The sequence below is a fragment of the Crocodylus siamensis genome, chromosome 4 (genome assembly GCF_052110815.1).
Source record: "Crocodylus siamensis isolate JL-2025a chromosome 4, ASM5211081v1, whole genome shotgun sequence".
Taxonomy (NCBI): domain Eukaryota; kingdom Metazoa; phylum Chordata; order Crocodylia; family Crocodylidae; genus Crocodylus; species Crocodylus siamensis.
In genome coordinates, this window is record NC_143398.1 from 135,739,306 (window position 1) to 135,761,119 (window position 21,814).

Consider the following 21,814-nt stretch of genomic DNA (forward strand, 5'->3'; position numbering starts at 1 on the left):
TGAAACCTGCAGGGATGGTAGCCCCTTCTGAGGGCATGAAGCGTGCCAAGTGTCAAGAATATAGGTGCAGAGGTTTCTGGGAAACTGCACCTCAAGGTGTTGACAAACAGAATTCCTGTCACTTGCCAGCAGTGGTAACCTCCTGTCATCTAGCCCACAGATCCAGGGGCCTGCTGCACCCCCAGGAGGGCTCCAGGGCTGTACCAGACTCCTCCCAGGGGCGTGGGCCCCAGATCTGCCTGCTGGATGAAAGGAGGCTGGTTCTGCTGGCTGGGGCCAGCTGTAGCACCAATCTTCCCAGTGCCAGGTGTGGGCTGCACCCAGCACCAGTCCCAGGCAGCAGCCTCCTGTCATCCAGCAAGCAGAGTGGAGGCCCACACTGCGGCTGTGCAAAATTTTGCCGAGTGTTTCATTTTGAAGCTTTTTCAATGTGTTTCAAGCTTGAAACAGCAAAATCAAAATGAAACAAAAGACTTAAAAACAGCTTTGAAATGAAACAAGAGCACTCGAAACATTTCAAAAGTTTCTAAACGTTTTGACTTTCAAAGCCAGGCTTACTTGCCTTTATTGCCAGTCCTAGCCAGCAGCAGCAGCCTCCTGTCATCCAGCACAGATTGGGGGACCGCACCCCTTGGGAGGATTCTGGCACAGCCCCCAGCCCTCCTGAGGGTGCAGGCCCCCGGAACTGCGTGCCAGATGACAGCATGCTATTGCTGCCGGCTGGAGCCAGCAGCAGCAGCAATCTTCCTGGTGCTTGGTACAGGCTGCACCCAGCGCCATTCCCGGCTGGCAGCAGCAGCCTCTGGTCATCCGGCAGGCAGTTCAGGGGCCCATCCGCACCCCTGGGAGGGCTGCGAGGCTTTGCCAGACTCCTCCTGGGAGTGCAGGCCCCCGCTCTGCTTGCTGGATGACAGGAGGCTGCTGCTGCTGCCTGGGACCAGTGCTGGGCAACTTGCACCCAGCACTGGGAAGATTGGTGCTGCCACTGGTCCCAGGCAGCAGAACCAGCCTCCTGTCATCTGGCAGGCAGATCAGGGACCCACACCCCCAGGAGGAGTCTGGCAAAGCCCCTGCAGCCCTCCCAGGGGTGCAGATGGGCCCCCAATCTGCCTGCCAGATGACAGAAGGCTACCGCTGCTGCTGGCTGGGACTAGTGCTGGGCGCAGCCCATGCCAAGCGCCAGGAATATTGGTGCTGCCACTGGCCCCAGCCGGCAACAATAGCATGCTGTCATCAGGCATGCAGATCTGGGGGCCTGCACCCCTTGTGAGGGCTGGGGGCTGTGCCAGAATCCTCTCAGGGGCACGGACCCTGGATCTGCACTGGATGACAAGAGTCTGCCAGCTGGGACCAGCACTGAAGCCAAGTAAGCCAGGCTTCGAAACTTGAAATGTTTTGAAATTTTTGAAACGTTTCAAGTGCCTTTGTTTCATTTCAAAGCTGTTTTGAAGGCTTTAGTTTCATTTCAATTTCACTGTTTTGAGCTCAAAACACATTGAAACAGCTTTGAAACAAAACACCCAGCAAAATTTCGCACAGTCCTATTAGCTACCATGGATGTCATGTCTCTATACACCAACATCTGTCCCATGAGGAGACAATACAAGTCATATCATAAGGAACATTATCCCCAGTGATGTCACTGCTTCTGTTTCCATTGTACTCTTTTGTTTTGTCATCATCACACACAGCTATTTTGGATTTGGAAACCCTTTATACCTGAAAATGAATAGCACTACTATAGCACATGCATACCCTCCCCTGCACCCCCACCCACCCCACCCCATTAGACCAGCATATTTATGACAGATATTGAAGTCTATTTCCTCCTCAGCTGCCTGCTCATTCCCCTGGATCAACACCTTCATCACATGGACACATAGGAAGAAATCTCTAAAGAAATTCCACTAGAACTCTAACAACTTCCATTCCTTCATCAAAATGACTCTTAAATATCCCACCCAGCAAATTAATTTCTTGGACATCACTGTGAAACTGCAATGGCCATAGCAGCACCACATTGTATCAGAAACCAACCAACTGCTACAGCTACTTCCACAGCACCAGCTTTCATCCTAAGCACACCACTAGATCCATCATCTACAGCCAAACTTTCCATAGCTGCTCTTAGCCCACTGACCAGGATGCACACTTTAGGGATCTGGATTCCTGTACTTACAATAAATCCCCAAACCATGAAGACTCAGATCAACAGAGCCAGACTCAGACCCTGCTCCAAACTACTACAGTACCAACCCCCCTGACAAAGACAACTAAATCCCTCCTGTTGTCACCTACTGTCCCTAGTTTAAACACCTTGGACATATCATTAATTACCTCCAAGCCCTCTTGGAAAATAATGAGTCTTGGGGAACAAACCTGAGTCGTGGGAATGAGTCTTGGGGAACAAACCTGTCTTGGCTTAACAGGAAGTCACCTAACCTCAAACAATATCTCTCCAGTAACAGACTACCTAACTGCCAGTCCCACTAAGCCATCAGGCCTTTCTACAAACCCACATGCCAGCTGTACTCCCTCATCAACACAAATAGCAGCATCACTGAACCAAGCAACAGGATTCCAACATTCAGGGTTCGTTCACCTGCTCCTTTATCAACATGATGTATAATATAGCTCTACTGTCCGCATTAAAGACATAGGGGCATCCCTATGTAAAAGAATGAATGGATACTGATCTAACATCAATACCAGAAGTACACAAAAGCTTGTGGCAGAACATTTTAACTTCCCTAGACATTGCATTGCTGACTTGAGAGTAGCTGTTCTTAAGCAATGAAACTTTAAAAACTAACCTGAATGCAGAATTGTAGAAGAAATCATTCACAGACTACATGATGTTAAATTTGGTCTCATCAGGGACTCTAGATTCTTATCCCATTTCCTGGACTAGCTTTAATAACCCTCTTATGTTCCTCAGTGGGTTAACTTCATTTATCCCTTTTGTTCTGTTCTTCCCACCTTTACCACTCTCAGCAGTGCCCTTTCCCTGTATTCTTTTCTCCCTTTTTCCCTGTTCCTAGGATTTAAATAACTTTATTCCTTTCTCTTTAATACTCCTTTTCTTTGCAAGTCCATTTATAACATCCGACAAAGTAAGCTGTCAACTATGAATCTTAGGGCTTTCTGAACAAGTTAGCCTCTAAGGGAATCTTTACATTTGCAAGTTGGTCTCTATGGTTGTTGTGGGGGGAGCACTTTAATTAGAGTGACTTCAAGAGCCGCTCTAATTAAAGCGCCCAGAGTATCTCATGTATTCATCATCCTGTGCTTCAAAATGACAGTGGGGGCATTTTAACTAAAGCTCATTCAATGAGGGATCATCCCTCACTTCGACAGGGATGTGGATAACCTTGAGAAGGTTCAGAGAAGGGCTATTCATATGATTTCATAGATTTCATAGACATCAGGGCTGGAAAGGACCTCAGGAGATCATCGAGTCCAGCCCCTTGCCCATATGGTTGAAGGCCTGCAGGTAAGACCCTATGAAGCAGACTGAGGGACCTGAATCTCTTCATCCTCCGCAAGAGAAGGCTGAGAGGTGATCTTGTGGTGATCTACAAACTCATCGGGGGGAGTCAGCAGGGAATAGGGGACACTCTATTTACCAGGGTGCCCCTCAGGGTTACCAGAAATAATGGCCACAAATTGAAGGAGAATAGATTTAGATTGGACATAAGGAAGAAATTCTTTACAGTAAGAGTTGCCAAAATATGGAATGGACTTCTAAGGGAGGTGTTGCTTTCCCCTAATAACTAATTACTTTTCAATGCATATTACTTAAAGCATCCATTCTCAGCATTGTTTATCTCAAGGCATCCTGCACCCCTCAGAAAATGGCAGCTCCTAGTTTTCACTCTTTTTTTTATTATGAACCAATAATAAAGCAATTCTTTTATTGCAAAGAACTCAAAAAGACCACAACAGGTCAAAATGTTTTTAACATTCCTATTTGAAATTTCTAGGTTTATCTTGTGAATCATGTTTGCACACAGAACAGTGATAACACTGTGTGACATCCAGCAGCACCCCTGAAAAGGTATCCCAAGGTTCCATACCACGCTGGCTAAGAATCATTGACTTCCTCTTTTAAAATTTCCCTTCGTGCATTGCAGGAGTGACAGGGCCCATTTCTACAGTCTAGAAATGACAGCTCAAGTTGCAGTACTGAACAGGGTTTAGTATGAATTTCTGAGGGAGAAACAAGTTCTGTATATGTGTATGCATTCCCGCCAGTAGCTAGTACTATTCTGTATGGTGTTTATTTTCTATCTCTGCCTGCTATTATTCTTGAAAAGCATCCAGTAAACATTTTTTTTGTATAATAAAGATCATTGCCGTGTTGCTTTGTCTGATATCACTGGAACAAACAACCTCTTGTATGGTAACAGATCTAGGAGTGGGGAAAGGGGGATGCAGCCCCTCCACTGTGGCTGTGATGTGCACGCCCACTAAGCTCTGCATTCATTGTCCAGTCAACACAGACTCCTACCAAATTTCCACATGAGCAGTGAGCTCTGAGCTCACCCAGGGCAGGGTCTGGGTGGAGTCTCTGCTTTTGCATGGCTTCAAAGCTCAGAGGGTGAGTGCTGCTGCTGTTCATCTTTCTCCTCCTTCCTCCATCCTGCTGAATTTGGCAGCACGGGAAAGGAAGGGATGAGTGGCAGTGGTGACAGTGCTCATCCCCTTGGGCACCAGAGTTGGGTGAAAGCTGGGCTCAAACCAGTTCCCATGCTGAGAGTTCACATGTAGCACAGTGAAAGGGTGGTGTGGCTATGCTCTTGCATGCCCTCTGGATCCTCCCATGTGGCCAATATATTACATACAATACACTAAATTCTTTGTGTTTTCTGTAATAACATTTCCCCCTCCTACCACACTTGATGGGAGATGGCTGATTTGATAGAAGGTACTTCAGAAAACTGAATTCTGTTTTGCTGGCAAGAGGGGTATTGATATTTGGAAAGGAGCCAAAGAAAGGTTTATGTTTTTATAAAAACAAGAGAAATAACGGAAGGCTTAAGAGTGAGTCAGGGATTCTCTAACAATAGTTCTCCAGTTTCTTCAAAATGTTGTTAGTGCTCTTCAGGAAATAGCTCCTGCTGAAGACTTTAAGACATAAGCTATTTGAAGGCTTTCTTTTTTTTTATTTCTGTGTCCTCATGGTATCCATCCCTTCATTTCTCATGCTTGAAAAAGGAGCCGATACTATTTGGTCACTATATACTTTCAAAAGACATTACGCAACAATTCTTCATTGCAGATCTATTTGGGGAACATCTTGATAGTACATACAGAGCTGTCCTTTCTGAGACATTGAGGCTTTTCCTTGGAACAAATCTCAGAAAAAGTACTAACATAATCCCCAGGACTTTGAAGAGGATAGCGGTACCACAAATTTCTCCTAATTTATTTGCTATAACTTGTTGCAGTCATTCACCCTCTTCCTAGAGAAAAACAGCATGCATTAACAGGCTGCTGCTAATCTTTTTTTGCTTCTTTCTTCTTCATTTAGGATTAATAAAATAGGTGAAAATAGGGGAATCAGGACTTTGAGGAGAGAATAGGGGAATAAGGACTTGATGTCTCTACAAGTGGGAATGTGTATTTTCCTGGGGACAAAACAGCAGAGGCACAATATGTGCCACCGCTACTTGTCCCCGTGGAATGCTTGTGCCATGTGCACTCTGGCACATGCCCCATTGCCTCGCATGGGGTAGGGGAGGACCTTACGCAGGTCCTGGGGGCCTCCAGGAGCTGCAGGTGTGACAATCCTGCAGCAAGGAGCCTGCCTGCAGCTGTAGCATGACATCCAAAGAAGGGTTTTTCCACCCCACTTCAGATACCTTTTTATGGGGCTTACAGAGATGTCATTACAGGATATCTGGCAAGATTTGAAATGCTCTATGGCAATGTTGGAAAAATGACATTCACTTGTATACAACACACCAAATTGTCATTCTCCAGCTAAACCAGAACCTGGCTATGGTCATTTTATGGATGAAGCAGAACTGATAATAAGCTGTAAGTCAGTAAGTGAGAAGTTATTGTTGGTTGGCAAAAGAACACGTTCTGAGGTAATGGCTGTCATGTTGTAATTCTCACCAGTTAAAGAAAAACAAACACAATTTGCCAGTTTTTGCCACAGTTTAGCATTTTCCTGGATTAGTCACTGGCTCTAAGCTCTCACAACATCCATGAGCAGTGTTCCATCCTGTGGACACCAATCTGACTTTGATAAACGCACTCTGATTGAAGTTAGTCTGTAAGGGACACATCTACCATGCCTTTTGTTTGATAATGCATGCCATTGACATATCTCAACAAGACTTCAGCAACGTAACCACCTCAGGAATAACAACTAGTACAGAATTCAGCATCACATCTCCTTAAGAATGCTGTCTATTGATCACTTAACAAACATGTGCTTCATTGCTGTATGGCTTCCTCAAGAAGCATTGATTAGTTTTCAAAGTCCTGATTGTATCTTCATGTCTTATAACAATATGGGCCTAGATACCTCAAAACACAGAGGTGTCTTCAGGATTAAGATGAACTCTAACAAGAAGCTCTGGTGCTCTGACACAGTAAAGCTCTGTATTGCAAAGCTAAAGCTGTTATGTGCAGGAGACAGACTTTTCTTTGTCCCTGGTTCAAAATTAAAAGGAATGAATTGTATTCCAGCAGGGTCTCAGATCCATCTCATTGCTTCTTGCATTGTGCTCCTTCCGTGCTGCTTTCACAAAGTAAGCAATCAGTGTATCATGATAACAAATACCATGTTTCCCTTTTGGGAAACAGGAGGAAGCACCCCATGTGATTGGTGTTAGTTATAGTATATATAGCTTTTGGTACATACTGGATGTATCTACACAAGACGCTTGCTGGGTGCATCTACATGAAATGCTTACTGTGCCTAATAACACTGCACCGTAGCGTATCATGGCAAAAACCATGCTAATAGGCTACTGTGCAGTGTTATTAGCAGGGATCCTGGTTTTCCCTGATAAAAAATCACTAGTTACCACCCTGGCGAAAGGTGGGTTGGGGTGCCTTAACCCCTAGCCCCCACAATACTGTGGATACAAGGGGGCCAGCATGACTATGGCCATCTGAGACCAAGGAGGGTGTAAGACCCAGATGGGGCTACGTATGGCTACGGCCACCTGATCCCCCACTGAGGAGGGAAGCCCTGTGGCTCCAGTGAGGGGGTGGAGATGAGGAGCCCCAGTGAGGGGGAAACCAGAAGGCTGGGAGCCCAGTATATGAGTGTGAGTATATAGTTTTGCCCAGTGAGGGGCATGGGGTGGAATTAGCCCAGGGTTTGGCACAAGGCCGGACCACGCAGAGTAGGGGAACTTGTGGGAACCAAAGGAGCTGTATGGCGCGGCCAGTATGTGAGTAGCGAAGCCTGATGGTCCAGAGGGTCACTCAAGTAGAAGCAGGGTGGTGGAGTGTGGCCTGGTAGCAGCCAGTATGCCAGAGGCCCCGGTGAGAGAGGGGCAGAGTGGAAGAGGCCTCCTGTGAGAAGGAAGGTGGTATGAATGTGTGTGTGCATGGAACCCAACTTTGGACTCAGTTTGCTCCGGTCTTAGGCTGGGAGTAATATTAACCTGGATGCCATCTATGAGGCTTGGGCTGCAGTGTAGGGGAGGAACAGAGCTGCAGATAGCACCCCCTGGCATCGGGGCAAGAATGGGCAGCCTCCTGCCTAATTAACACCATAATTATGTGTCATCAAGGCATGGCAGGTGAGGAGATGGGCAGTTGGCCCAGAGACAGGTGTGCAGACCAGTGACAGACCGGCCCCGAGGAAGCCCCACTCTTACAATACACATAGCCAGATGTGCAATCAGATATGCCAAGGATGACTTTCAGAAACAAGGCTAGGAGAGCTATTAGTGGCTTTGTTTAGGCAAGAAACTCACCTTACATATCTGTTGCTTTGGGCCTGCACAAATGACCATGGAGTAAGAGTGATTGTACTGAAATGGTTTGTCTACTTTCTTATCTGACATTTAGAAGATGCAACTATCAATCCTATGAGGAGGGCCTACTTTCTTGCTGCAGCTTATTGAACAGGCTGATGAACTGGACTAATGTGAACGTTAGTCCAAAATGTGTTCTCTAGTCCACTTATTCCTGCTGACAGAAATTGGCTCCCTCCCTTTTCACTTTAGGCTTGCACAGCAGTGCAAAGAATATTATGCATTTTGAACTAGATTTTATTTTGTATGCTAGAGATGAGCTGAATAAATTGATTTTTTCACTCCCACCAGGGACCAGAGGGTAAAATTCTCATAAATGCTGCAAGCATTTTTGTGAGTACCTGGGTTGGCCAGGCCCCAGTGCCTCACAGTTCAGCTTTATCCTTGGTTTACTGCGCATGAAGTACTTATTAAACTTAAAGAAATGACAGAGTTCTTCCAGATGAGCGTGCACATGTGGTTTATGGCACTGCAGACCTGTCTCCAGCAGACTCGATTAATCACAAATGATCTCTAACATGTGTTTTGTTGATAACCAGTTACATAGTTCTTAAAAATAGAGGCTGTACTGGATGAAGAAGGATTGATCTCTGCGTTCATGCATGTATTTAAACAGGGTTTATTTAAAAAATCCTCAGATTAGCCAGTAAAGAATAAACTGTCAAAAGCAGAATCTCACTCTAATTAAGTTTTCTCCAAAGCGCTGGAATTCCAGCCAGTCAGAGCAGCTTCTGCACTTGTGTATGGGTGCCCTGAGTCAAGGAAGAGACCCAGGGCTGCAAAGTTGGAGGCAGCAGTACCATGGCTAGATAACTGCCCCAAGGAAGAGAAGGAGGTCTGCAATGTGGGAAGAAAGCAGCAGACAGCCAGAGGCACCCTCTCAGGGTTTGTGAGTTAAGTCTTCAAGGGTTGTAAGTGAACCCTGTGTGAACTCTGTTAATGTTTGGGTACTGAGTGGGCTTTATGCTGCTTCCTGAGAGGGTGGAGGGCCCAGGAAATGAAGAACTCTGTATAGTTAAAGGACTGTTTGAGCAGAGGAATCCTCCAAACCTGCTACAAGAAATGATTGGTATAATTCCTTCAGAATGGCTCCCTGAAAATGGCAATATGATAATAACGTTGGCCAAGCTCACCTTCTTAGGCAAATCGAAATACAAATGGATTATCGGGGTTTCTCTTTTGTCTTGAAGAATGAGGGCTGGTTCAAACAAGCTGTGAAGTCTGTGCTTCGGCAAGCCTCCAGATTGCTAAATGCTACGTTTACTGAGCACCATTGTCTGTACAAGGAGCTGCCTGTATATAGTAAGCAGCAAGAGATGTTCAGTACACTGGAGTTAAGGTTGCTGAGCAAGCCTCTTGCGGGAAAAATAATAAAGGAAGTTCTTGATTCTCAGACCATAAGGGCACTATTAAACTGTCCTAGGAGAATGAATAAAGTTTGTTTTATGGGTTGGTATTGGAGTGGGTGGCTCTTTGGATGAAGTCTTGGTTTGAGACAGGTTTCTCCTTCTACCACCTAGTAGGCAGCTGACCTAGGGATAAGAGAGTTGTTGAACTTACACAGAAGAAATGCATTGTGAGCTGGGTGCCCCATTTTGCTGATGGGTCAGCAGATGCAGGGGTAGGGACACTGATCCAAATACTGCATCCTAATGTTTGCAAACATGACTTCAAATTGGAGTTAAATCCTGGTTGCATTAAGATAAATGGCACTCACTGACTTCAGTGGGTCTAAAACAATAAACCAGAGTTTCCAGTCAGACTTGCTACTTAGACCAGGAACTGCATAAGCTTTGCTCTGAGCTGAGGGGGTCCTTTCTGCTGATCCATACTGAGTTATGTCAAAATTCCCATTATGTTGGTTAATTTAAAAAAAGAAAAAACGTTACTGTGCATGTGTGACAGGGTGTTTAGTGTGCCTGTCACTTTTTAAGAGGTGAAGAGGCCTCTGAGTGTTCAGGTGGCAATCAGGGGAGTCACTTGACCAGCAAGGGGCCAGGCTTAGGGAGGATATAAACCCAGGCCTGAGCTGGAATGGGGAGTCTTATCCTGGCAGCTTCTAGGGAAGGAGTGCCTGAGCAGGCAGCCAAGGGAATGACTGTGGCCTACACTAAGTATGCTGGGAGATATGTAACCTTTGGGCTGGTGGAAAAGAAAATGTATGGGCTGAGGAACATCTGGTGGCTTGTGGAAGGGACTAAGGGAAGGTAAGGAGGTTCTAGCTGGTCTAGAGGGAGAGATAGGCAGAATCCAGGAGTGGGCAGAGAAGGCAAGCCTTAGCTATAGGGTGATTGACAACATCTGTGAGGCATACCCATGGGTATTGGGGAGGGTGGAGCCCATGTAATTACCCCTTAAGAAATGAGTAAGTTCCCCTCTATTCATGAGGAAGAGATCTGACTTGGGAAATCCTAAGACAGCCTCTCTTTCCTGAAAGTATCATTTCTTCAAGGTGTGACAGAAATGTAGAAGGGGACACTGTCCAAAGAGAATGAGCTTGACAAGCTCTGAAGGGGCTCCAGGGATATTGTAAGAGTCCCACTCCATAGTGGCTGCAACACGGTGTCAGGTGGTGTTTGTAGATGGAACTTTTAATGCACGTTTAAAGTGGGTTAAATGCCTTTTGCACTGCTTTAATGGCACTGCTGTTGGCACATTTGGTGGTATATTGCACAGTAATTCTAGCCACTACAGCACATTTTGCAGCATAATACACCTTAAATGATTTTGGGGTTCAGCAAGTGACTTTGCGGCAGTGCAAAGTAATAGCACTACTGAGGAGTTTTAGTTTCCTATTGTATAGCCATGGAGGGAAATGCCAAGCTTTGTGTGACTCAGGGGCTGTGCAGGCAGCCTGGCAGCAGCCTGGGGAAGCGGGGGGGGGGGAGTAGCAAGCCTGATTTTCTTCCCTGCCCCACCCCCCCATTAACCTGGAGTCTGCCTGCCTTAGCTGGCGGGGGGCTGGTGCTTCCCTCTGTGGCTGTGATATCCCCAGAGACCACCCAAGTCAGGTGCCTGCAGGTGAGTGCCACCTGGGGGTGGGCTGCCAATGCTGGGGAGGGAAGCACAAGTCCTGTTTCTCTCTCCCTCCCTCCCTGAAGCTTGGGAACCTCTCTGCCTGCCAGCAGCTCGTTCTTGCCTCCATGCTGCTGGAGAGGCAGGTAAGGATCTGGGTCCAACATGGGTGTACATGACACAGGGACTTACTTTGTCCTAAATTGAAATGATGTTTTTAAAAAAACCACTGCTTCAGTTTAAGGAGAATTAAGAATTAATCCCGTGTCTCGTACGAACCCCCAGAGGCCACAACAGGCAGCCTAGTCTGGACTAATTGCCCAGCTGGCCAAACCTGCCAAAGTCTCCAGCTGGCTGCCACTCCCCAGCTGATGAACCAGCTGGTAACTGTTGAGGCTTCAACAAGTTTGATCCCTGGATTCTAACCTGTAGTTTGGACTCTGCTCCTGCCTTCCCCCAGTGGCCTAACTACTAGGGTTACATGTGTAGTGAAAAAAATGACTTTTTGACCTCAAAATATCAAACACCTGGGATGAATTGCTTCAAACCTTACTTTACTTCATGGAATATCAACTAGTTCTTCACAACAAATTAAGGTGGAAGGTCTATTTCTGCTGTATTTGTATAGGATGGATAAAATTTTCTCTTAGAAAGACTCTTAAGTTGTGTGCTTATTTCCAAATGTGTAACTTGAAAAAGGCTTAAACAAACTTGCTCAAATTTCCACCAAAATAATTTAAATCTTAAATGGAGGCCAAGAATAAAAGTAAAAAGTTACTTACAAGGAGAATTGCTTGGGATGATAATGGATACAGAAATGGATATTGGAAATCGGACTATTTATTTATTTATTTATTTATTCTGCAGTGGTTAACTACTAAACTTAAACACCTCAGGTTTGTTTTTTGTTTTTAATGACATTAACATCACTTCCCTTGGCTTGCCTCCTTATTTCGTTATTGCATTGCAATTGCTTCCTACATCTCCTTAACCCTTAGCAGCCAAGACTTTTCACTAAGATGTAGATCTTCTGGCACATTGTACTCATTCCTCATCTGAGCTAATTGGCTAACAGCTGGAAACACAACTGTACACATTTATTTCCATGGCAATGGAAAATAATTTGTTTAGGGTGGAGTTCTGTGTTCTAGATAACAGTTAACTTTGGGATAAGAAGTTTTTGTTTTCAAGAGTCATTTGTGAACAGTACATGCAGGATGCATCTACATGAGCTGCTTTACTGTGCAGTAGACTAGCCTACTGTGCAGTAAGGCATTACTATATAACCATGCGCAGTAGCTGCTGTGCAGTACATCTGGCTAATGTGTAGTTTTCTGCTGCCTGTAAATACATATAGTAAATTAACTGTGTTTTAGTTACTGTGCCAGAGGGGATGGGGGAGTTCTGTCTCTGGTCCTGGTACTGCTCCGCTCCCAACTCCCCTCCCAGGACCTGGGAGCCGATCGGTGCCAGGACAGGGTCTCTCTTTGTCCCCCCCCACCCTTCCCCTGGTGCTGCATGACTCCGCTCCCCACAGGAGCTCTTTGCTTCCCCACTCAGCTGGGACTGGCAGGAGCTGTCCTGCTTGTGAGACACCTGCTGGCAAGCACCCAGTTGGTCACAGACTCCCCACCCAGCAGGGGGCTGGCCAGAAATTTCTCACAAGCAGGACAGCTCTGGCCAACCCTGGGGAGTCTTCACCCAGCATGGGGATCACCAGCAGCTGCCCCACAAGCAGGACGGCTTCCAGTCCACCCCCAGCTGGGTGGGGAAGCCACACAGGGCACCAGGCTCACTCACAGCTGTGTCCCAATGTGCACAGGGCCAGGAGAGCTCTGTGGGACCTTCTGATGTGCACTAACAAGGACACAGTTGGCACTTGGCAAAGCTCTCCTGGCTCTGTACATCAGGGATGGCCCCCATGCTGCCCCCCAAGGTAACATCCTGGGGGAGTCTGGAGCTCCTGCAGGCGAGCAGAGCAAGACCTGCTCAGCCTTGTACTGGGCTGCTCCACTGGGAGCATATTTGTTTCCAAAAGGGTGCATGGGTAGATGTGCTCCCTGGAAAGGCTTACTGTGCAGTAAGCCTATATCACATTAATAGAACATGTAGACGCTCCCACAGAGTCCGAAGCTCCCAGATTAGAATGACAAATTGCCCATAGTCTGCTGAGTGAAAACAACTGACATGGTTAAATATTGTTCTTGACACTGTTCATCATAGTAATTGAAACAACAGGAGGATTAATTGGCTCATCATCATTAAAAAGCATCACCATAAGTGATGAATCATAAATCAACATTTAAGGTCACCAACACTTATTGGATTTTTTTTTGCTACCAAGATCAAAGCACGCAGAAGAGACTAATAAGAATAGTTATTCCAACTATATAACTGGAAACTATTTTAACCAATCATAAACATTTCTTATATAGAGGTACAGCTCCTTGCATGCTGACCCGGTTTTAAAGTTTAAAAACTTTAAAAGATGCTAAAAGAAGAGGTAGTCTACAGACTCATAAACATTTCAAAGATGCTAAAAGTGGAATAAAAATAGTTTTAGACAGCTCTATAATCTTGCTGGTATAGAGTTCTTCTCCCAATACCTAATATGGGATTTTGTTGTTTCACTAGGCTATTTTTCAGTTATCAGTGTTTTTCCGTCATATTTGGAAGCCTTGCTCACATCCTGAATTTCTTCAGCAACACTTTTAATATGTAAAATATACTACCTCAATTTTTTTCTTCATGTTAATCCTGTGAAAGACTTATAACAAATTGGAAAAACCAAACAAAGTGTGTGTGTCTGTGTGGGGGGGGAACAATTGGAGGCTTGGGAAGCATGGCATATGAGGAAAAGCTGGATTTTTTTTTTTTTTTTTTTCCTCCTCCATGTGGCTTTAGGATTAGGAGCAATGGCCTCAAACTTCAGCAGAGGAAATTTGGGTTGGACATTAGGGAGACTTTCTGACCTATGAAGGTGGTCAAGCATTGAAATGGACTACCTAAAAGACACCAGAACCTCCTTATTCCTGGAAGTTTTCATGGACCAAGGTGGTCAAGGGTCCTAAGGCCTGCCGCACCAAGGCCCCTCCCTCGCCGGAGCTTAGCAACAGGTTCGCACCTCTTGCAGCCCCAGCAGAGCCTGCTCAGTTGCCGGCTCCTGCAGGCAACCCAGGCTCAACCACAGCTACTGCCCCTGCTCTCCCCAAGACTAAACGAAAGGTGTTTGATGTGGGAGACTCCATCCTGCAGGGGACTAAGGGGGCAATCTGCCGCCCCAACCCCTTAGCCCGGGAAGTCTGCTGCTTCCCGGGGACCCGCATCCGAGACATTGCGGAGAGGATCCCAGAGCTCCTCCAGCCCACAGACCTGTTGTGATCTTCCTCAGTTCTTTGGAAAGAGAATAATTTCTCTCATTTTTCTGTACTCAATAAATGAGTGAAGTTTCAGAGCTGGCAACTTCTCAGGGGCTTCTTGAATCTAAAATGATCATGAAACACTGATCAGTGGACTACTTGTCCCTCCCTCCAGTCCTATAGAAACAGGAAGTGGGGTACAGAAGAGACTGCAGTCAGGAATGCAACTGGAGCAATTGCCACTGGCACTTGTCTTTGTGTTTTGAGGCTTATGCACTGTGGGCAGCCAGTTTTGAGACAGCTAGCCAAGTCTGCTCCTTCCTAGAGAACAAACTTCAGTAATCATATCAGGCTATGAAAAGGGATGCATGATGTCTTGTTTGTTTGTTTGTTTTTTGTTTTTTGTTTTGTTCAGTAAAGCTCTTGCTCAGTGGAAGTTCTGCTACCAGCTGCTGCAATCTTGAGCAGTTCAGCTTGACATGTACAAGGTCTTGTAAACCACCTTGAATTAAGTCATCTTTGGGTGCTTCTCTGAACAAGATGATCCAGTAATGGGTGTGCTCGGAGCACACCCAACCCAAGACACGTACAAGCATGAGTGCTATAGCTATTTTCATCCCACAATGAAATGACATGGCCTTTTCTGTGGTAGCAAAGCAGTTACAGCATGTACCCAGGAAGTGAGAGACCTGGGGACACATCAGGCCTATGGCTTTGAACAGAGGACTTTGGTCTGACCAGCATAACCAGCCACCCCAACCCTGCTCTTGTTTCTAGAGGCTGGAGGCCTACTTAAAGTCTCCACCAGTGCTGGAGTCCATGCCACACACTGATACCTGAGGAACTGACTTCCACCAGACTCTCCACTTCCTCTGTATAAGAGTGGAGAGAATAACAGGAAGCGTCTGGGCAGTAGGGTTCTTCCTGACCTACAGCTGAAATGCTTCTTGGCTTCCTGACTTGGCTTGGTTGCAGATTTTGCTCCTCTCTTGACCTCCTGAGTCCCTGACCTAGCTCAGTCCTGGACTCTGCTTGCCCTCTAAATGCCTGGTTTGCAGTCCCAACCAAGCTTAGTCTAAGTGCTGAGCTGCTCAGTACTTGTCAGGACATGACATAACCCTAAGCAGAAAGCTGAGTAAGAAAGGAAGCTTCATCTCCAGACTAGAGACTCCTAATGCAGCTTTGGAGGTGTATGTGGGATGAGCAGGGACTCTAAGGATTAGACTTCTTAACTACATATCTAAGTCCTTTTCTGGATCTGGACCAGAACTTCTCCCCAAAGTGTGATGCTGAGGCAAAGGGGAGTATTGTACAACACTGCACAAATGTAGGTTTTCTTTACTTTTAATAAAGCAAAATGGTAATTAGTGAATGAAGACTGTTTGGCCAAGTTAGCATGACTTTAAGTTTGTGTAAGACATGGGTGGTGTAATACTGCTTTAAAAGAGCTTGTTCCTAGAGCTGTGGCCACACATTTGGAGGGACCAGAAGACGGTTCTTGCTGTGGCTGAAATACAAAAAACCTGATACTACTTGCTACAAAGGCCAAGTAGGTGGGTCTCTTTCCTTAATCCTACCTCTGCCAATCTAACAACGGCATGTGCATGTGGGGCTTTTGTAAATGAGAGACGGGGCGGTGGGGGGAGCCCATAAGGTTATTTTAGGTGGAAGGGAAATGTTGTGACAGTGGAAAATATGAATGTGCTGGGCATGAAAGCAAAGAAGGAGCGGGGAGACAGCCACAGGGCGCAATAGCAGCCTGCTGCCTGGGCCAGAAAGGGGAGCACTTTCCCTGTGAGCTCAGGAAGGGTTTAGAAAGTGCTCGAGATCCCAGTCTGCCTCGGTTGCCCTTCTGGGGGGCGGGGGGACTGCAGACCAGCCCTCTTCTCCCTGCGGTCTATGCTTTCCTCCCCCTGCCCCCCCCCCCTTTAAGGGGAAGGAAAAAAAAAAAAAGCTCGCGCGTAAGAAGCGAGATGATGAGGAGGAGGAAGAAGGAACCAGGGAGGCGCTGCTAAGCTGGCCAGGCGCGGCGAGGCGAGGCAACCGCAGCTGCAGCTCCCTCCCTCCCGCCTTGCTTCTCAACTTCCCGGGGGGCGGGGGGAGCCCGCCGCCAGGCGCCGCGACCGGCCCGGCAGCTCCATGCTCTGGGTAAGGCGGACAGCATCGCCTCCTGCCCGGGCGCGGGAGCCTTTGTGCGAGGCCGGCGCGTGCCGCCGGAGGGAGGGGCTGCAGCGGGCTCCGGGGCGGGCCGGGCGGCGGCGGGGCAGGGAGCCGGAGCCGGGACTGGGGATTCCCGCTCCCTCCTGCTGTCAGAGGAAGGTAAGAGGCGGCGGCGGGAGTCAAGGGCGCGGGGGCGGGCGATGCTGGCTCTGCCCCTGCCTCAGGGGGTCGGGGACACGCCGCTCTTCTCCCGCCCTGCGCAGCATCCGGCCTCCCCTCGGCACAGTTTGGCCTGAAGTGCAGCCCCGGCGGCCGCGTCCCCGCTCCCTTCCCGGGGGGGAGCGGCTTCCCCGCATGCCCAGTGCACGAGCAAACGGGTGGATCCCCTCTGAGGTTTCTTTTTCATGCGCTTCTTCCCTCTGCCACTCGTTTTCCTTTCTTTTTTCCTCATTAAGCATGTCAGGAGCAGGCACAAAACAAGGCTGGGCCTGGCTCTCTAGGTTTACAGTCTTTCCAAGGAAGGGTGGCTAGAGTCCTGCCGTCACCACTTGTGCCGAGATGTTTCCTTGCAACTTTTGTGGTTCCCAGAAATAATGGAGCTCTGGCAAGGATGCAGCCCCAATTTTGGAGCAGGGACCTAGTGCATCCGTTGCATCCCAGCCCCAACTGTGGCAGTGGGGACCTGATGCGCCTGGCACTTGAGCCTTACAACCCAGCCCCAGTGAACATACAGCCCCAGCAAAGATACAGCCCCAGTTCTGGCGGCTGGGACCTAACGCATCAGAAGCCTGAGCCTCTCCTCGACCTTCCAGAGCATGGAGGCGGCTGCTTCTCTATAGTTTCACACAGGACTTCTGAAGCAGCACCAGGATGCAGTGCAGCATATGTGAAGTGTGCATCCCTCCTCCACCTTCTAATACTATAGCTGGGGAGGAGCAGATGATCGATCCTGATCTTTGCTATAGGAAGCAATAAAGCTGAATAGCTGAATTGCTCCATACTGTTGCTTGGTGAACGGAGTGATCTCATCTCTTCATTGAGGAAGAGGATTGCAGTGTTGTCATAGCCTGACAGGCCTTCGGTATGCTGGAAAAGCAATTAAAAACAATTTTAAAAATTGATATGTGTTTTTAATACTATGTTTGGCCACTGGCTCATTTGACAAGCCTGGTTGTTTAGGTTTTTAATCTCTAAGAGGAGGGTCAAAGAGGAAAAACACTCATGAGGAGGATGGTGAAGGTTTGGAACAGGTTATCTGAAGAGGATTCTTGGATGTTTTTAAGGCTCAGTGTAACTAAGCCCTGACTGGGATGGTCTAGCTGGAGATGACTGTGCATTGAGCAGAGGTTGGACTAGACCACTGGTTCTCAGCCTGTTTTATACCAGGACCCATCTGTAAATATTGATGGCCAGTCCTGACCCAGTAAACATTTCAAGTAGAAAACAGTCCCCTGGCTCTGCCAGTGCCCTTCACTCTCAACCCACTGCACCTGGCCCTGTCTCCCGGTGTGTGGGGTATGGGGAAGGGGGGGCACATGCCTGCCCCCCTCGCCCCCCAGATTTGTGCACTCACAGCAGGTACATGCTGCAAACTGCTGCCTCTGCTTGTCCAGCCAGCTTCCTCTGCAGCTCAGTGGGCAGGACTAAGCACAGGAGGGCAGAGTGGGGCAGTGAGACTCATTGCTGCCACTTCTGCCAGAATACTTGTGCCAGCCATGCTGCCAGCGGCGCAAGGAGTAATGAATGGGTGGGATCCCGTGCTACCCTCACCTTTTTATACCACCAGCTACTCATGCACTGGACTGTGGCACTACTCCATCACCGTGGCCTGGCTGCCCCCACTGCCCCTGCCCTCAGGCTGCATCTCTACCCCAGAGGAGGTGAGATGACAGGCAGTGTTGCTTGTCCACCTTGCCCCCTGACACATTGTCTTTGCCACCCTTCCCCACTTCTCCACCCCACAGACTAGACTTACCTGCGGGGAGCTGTTCTTTATGCTGCCTGGCTTGCACATGCACGCGGCATCCCCTGCCTGATTGTCGTCTTCCTGCTCCCCTCAACCCCAAGCAGCCCCTTGCAGACTGGAACTCTGCTAGCCTGCAAGGGTCAACCTGCAGTTTCCCACTTTTTTTTTTCTCTCCTTCAAAGGAGAATCCACTTTTTAAAGACTGATCCATTTTCTTTTTTTAAAGTTTGTCCATAACCTTTTTATATATTCTTGTGATCCACTTTTGGGTCACAACCCACAGGTTGTGAAACACTGGACTAGAATTAGGTGACCTCCTGAGGTCCCTTCCAACTTTTGATTTTCTATGAAGCAGGTGATCAAGTGTATGGGGTTTTTTTGTGGGGGGGAGCCCAAAGCATCACAGATGCAGTGGGTTTTTGTTTTGGCTTTTAAAGGAGTTTTTAATTCTGGAGTCATAGGTCTTAGCATCTCTTTGCAGTTTATTGCACATATGTGTACTCTAGATTCTTCATCTCCACCTCAGAGTTGATTCAGTGTTAGTTATGATGCCAGTGTGTATCACTGTGGCTCTTACTGATTTGAAACAATTAAATATGAAATATCATTATGTATTCTGCTGAAGCCATGTGTTGGTTAGAGATAAGTTGCTTCAGTTGGTGTGCATGTGTTTATGTAACAGAAATGTCTCATACAGTAGCATAGTTACTATTTAGTTAAAGCTGAATTGAAATTTGTAAGGCTAAATTTGTTCTGGTTCATAGCTTTAATGATGCAATTTAGCCTGCCGAACTAACACAATAGCTCTCCATGGGTTTGTTTGTTTTTCTGTGTAAATAAGCTTTTTTGTGTTTGGTGGTTTTTGTTTTATACCAGGACCCATCTGTAAATATTGATGGCCAGTCCTGACCCAGTAAACATGGTGTGTTTGAGTTTTTTTTCCCCCCTTTAAATAGAAACAATATTTGAAATGTTGCCCTGCTTTCATGAATTTGGATTTCACCCTCCTCCCACATTCAGTACTCCAATAATAGTTCAGGCAGGCTATGTTTAAAATGTTCATGTTATGTGCAAAGAGATGTAACCTGCCACCAGCTTCAACAGGTGTGACAACTCATCTGTTCTGCTCAGCCATCTACCCTGCTGCTTCTATAATGAGCTGCCGGATCCTAGTCTCTGACAACTCAGGTTTGCTACTGTCTTTCCCTACCCCCTCTCATGTAGGGTTTGCCTAAATTAGGCAGGAAAGGTGCATTTTTAAAATATGCTGAGTTTAATCCTGTACTCTAAACTGCTGATGTAGAAATGGGTAGGTTTAGCTTGGCATATTCAACTCTGCATAAAGTAAATATAACCCTCCTGATAGGCTCTGGACAAGGGGCAGATTCAAACTTTGGGTTTGGCACCAAACATGGTAAAAAAGTTTGGTTGTCAATGAAAAGTTTGCAGATCGTCAATTAAAAAAAAAAAACAACAACTTTGAGTTGGCAACCCTACCTGACTGGCAGTGGTTTTACATTTGTTGCCCCTACCCCAGGGATCCCTTACCCACATACCCTGACAGCCTTGAATGTACTACTCTGCACTATTCTGCCCCCCGCTTTCCCTGATCTTAGCACAGACTCCTGAAGAAGGACCAGGGTCTGCCTACCTGTGAGTTGACCTAGAGAAGGGGCTACAGAACCCTGAAAGTTGCTTCCTGAAGGGTGCAGTGCTACTGTTCAGACACAAGGTGGTACTGTAGTGCTCTGTCAGTCCTTTTACCTACAGCCTTATTCATAAAAGGAGCTTTAGTTAAGCTCTGGTTACTTAATGTTTTTATGGATTTTGTTTGTTTGTTTATGGACTTTATAGGCAGATGTTTTTAAGCTTGTTTTTTCTGGTCTCTCCATAAATTTATGGATAATTGGCAACCCTGAGCATTAGGAAATGTATAGTTAAAGGGAACAGGGGAAGGTGGACATAGATAATGTGGATTGGAGGCATCCAGGTGTTGACAGCAGGAGTAAGAAACATAGCCAGGAAGCAGGAGTGAGCAGCATGACTTCTCAGTAACTCCCTGGCCTCCTTTCTCACTGATCTTCAGTCCTATTTGGAAGTAGCATTTTCTGTTCCCAGTAGGTGGCCCAGTCCTTCATGAGCCCTCTAGCTACTCTCCCCATGGAAAAAATTATTTTTTCCCTTTTTCTTTTATTTGTGCCTTCTGATTTCAAAACAGGTTATTTAATCCATAAAAAATGACAAGAGAGAGAGTTCTATTTTAGAAGGGGCTAAGAGGAGAATAGAGATGCAGTGTGCCAGTTAGGACTATGAGTCTGGGCTCTGCATAGGAGTCAGAGGTTGGTGTTTATTTGGTTTGGGGTGCTTTCATTACATATTATTGTATTCGCCTTTAGGGCAAACTAATGCTGTTAGCTGCATGTTACTTAGTCTTTGGACTGCTCCCTGACTGAATTTTCAAAATGTCGAAGCTCCGCTGATTTATGCCAAATCTACATGGCAAATTTACCATTTCTAGCAGTGGCAGATTCAAGCATGTCATGCTACTAGGTATGAAGTATCTCTTAAACAGTTACGTTATTTATGGTTTATGCAGTGCTTTGCAGGGGCTAATCATTGTTACTGAGGGTGCCAATTAGTCCAGCCACAGTGCTGTATGGACATGCTTGTGTTGTTGCTGGTCTAGGATGGATGCTGCTTGTAGCTGCACAGTGTGTTTGAGTGTGCCATGTCTGGGAACAGTATAGCTGCAGGGTAAGCAGGTCTTTCATCTCCTACAGGCTAGAGCCAGAAAGGGGGGTTGAACATTAAAACCCCAAACCACACCTATCTCTCTCATGGAAATCAATCAGCCAGGTTAGCCTTCTAGGTTGCTATCAGCATTTCTGGCCATCTGCTCTGAAGAGAATCTATTAGATGTACTCTGAGAACACCCACTAGGGAAAGCCCTGTAGGTAAGAGATGAAGGAACACCTACTGTGTGAATCCTGGTGGGGTTTAAACAGTTTGGCACTTGTCAGATTGAGGTACTTATGGCCACGCCCATAAACTAAATTTCAGGTGCAATAGGGCTGCTAATGATGGAGACTGGTGTCTGCTCACTTTCAAGTGACAACTGAGTGGAATTTGAGAGCCTGTTGAATTTCAGACTTAGCACCCTGACATTTGCAGTGCTTCAGGCTATCTTCTCTCTTTCCTTGGAAGTATCAGTGCTCCTCTTTGAGACCCTCACATAGGCTGAGATAGTTAGACTTGCATGGGGTCTGAAACTCTGGCTTTCTGGATTAGGAAAGTGCTATGTGTGTGCT

General features: G+C 46.8%; 1 protein-coding gene across 3 annotated transcripts in view; it reads left to right on the top strand.

Annotated features, from left to right (window-relative positions):
* The first annotated feature begins 16,303 nt into the window (after positions 1-16,303).
* Positions 16,304-21,814, top strand: part of FAR2 (fatty acyl-CoA reductase 2) — a 236,213-nt gene continuing 230,702 nt past the window's right edge. Inside the window, exon 1 of one of the 3 annotated variants that reach the window (XM_090043864.1) lies at positions 16,304-16,528. The gene's annotated coding sequence lies outside the window, so the exon portion shown is untranslated. The other 2 variants (XM_090043866.1, XM_090043862.1) reach the window with 2 other exon arrangements.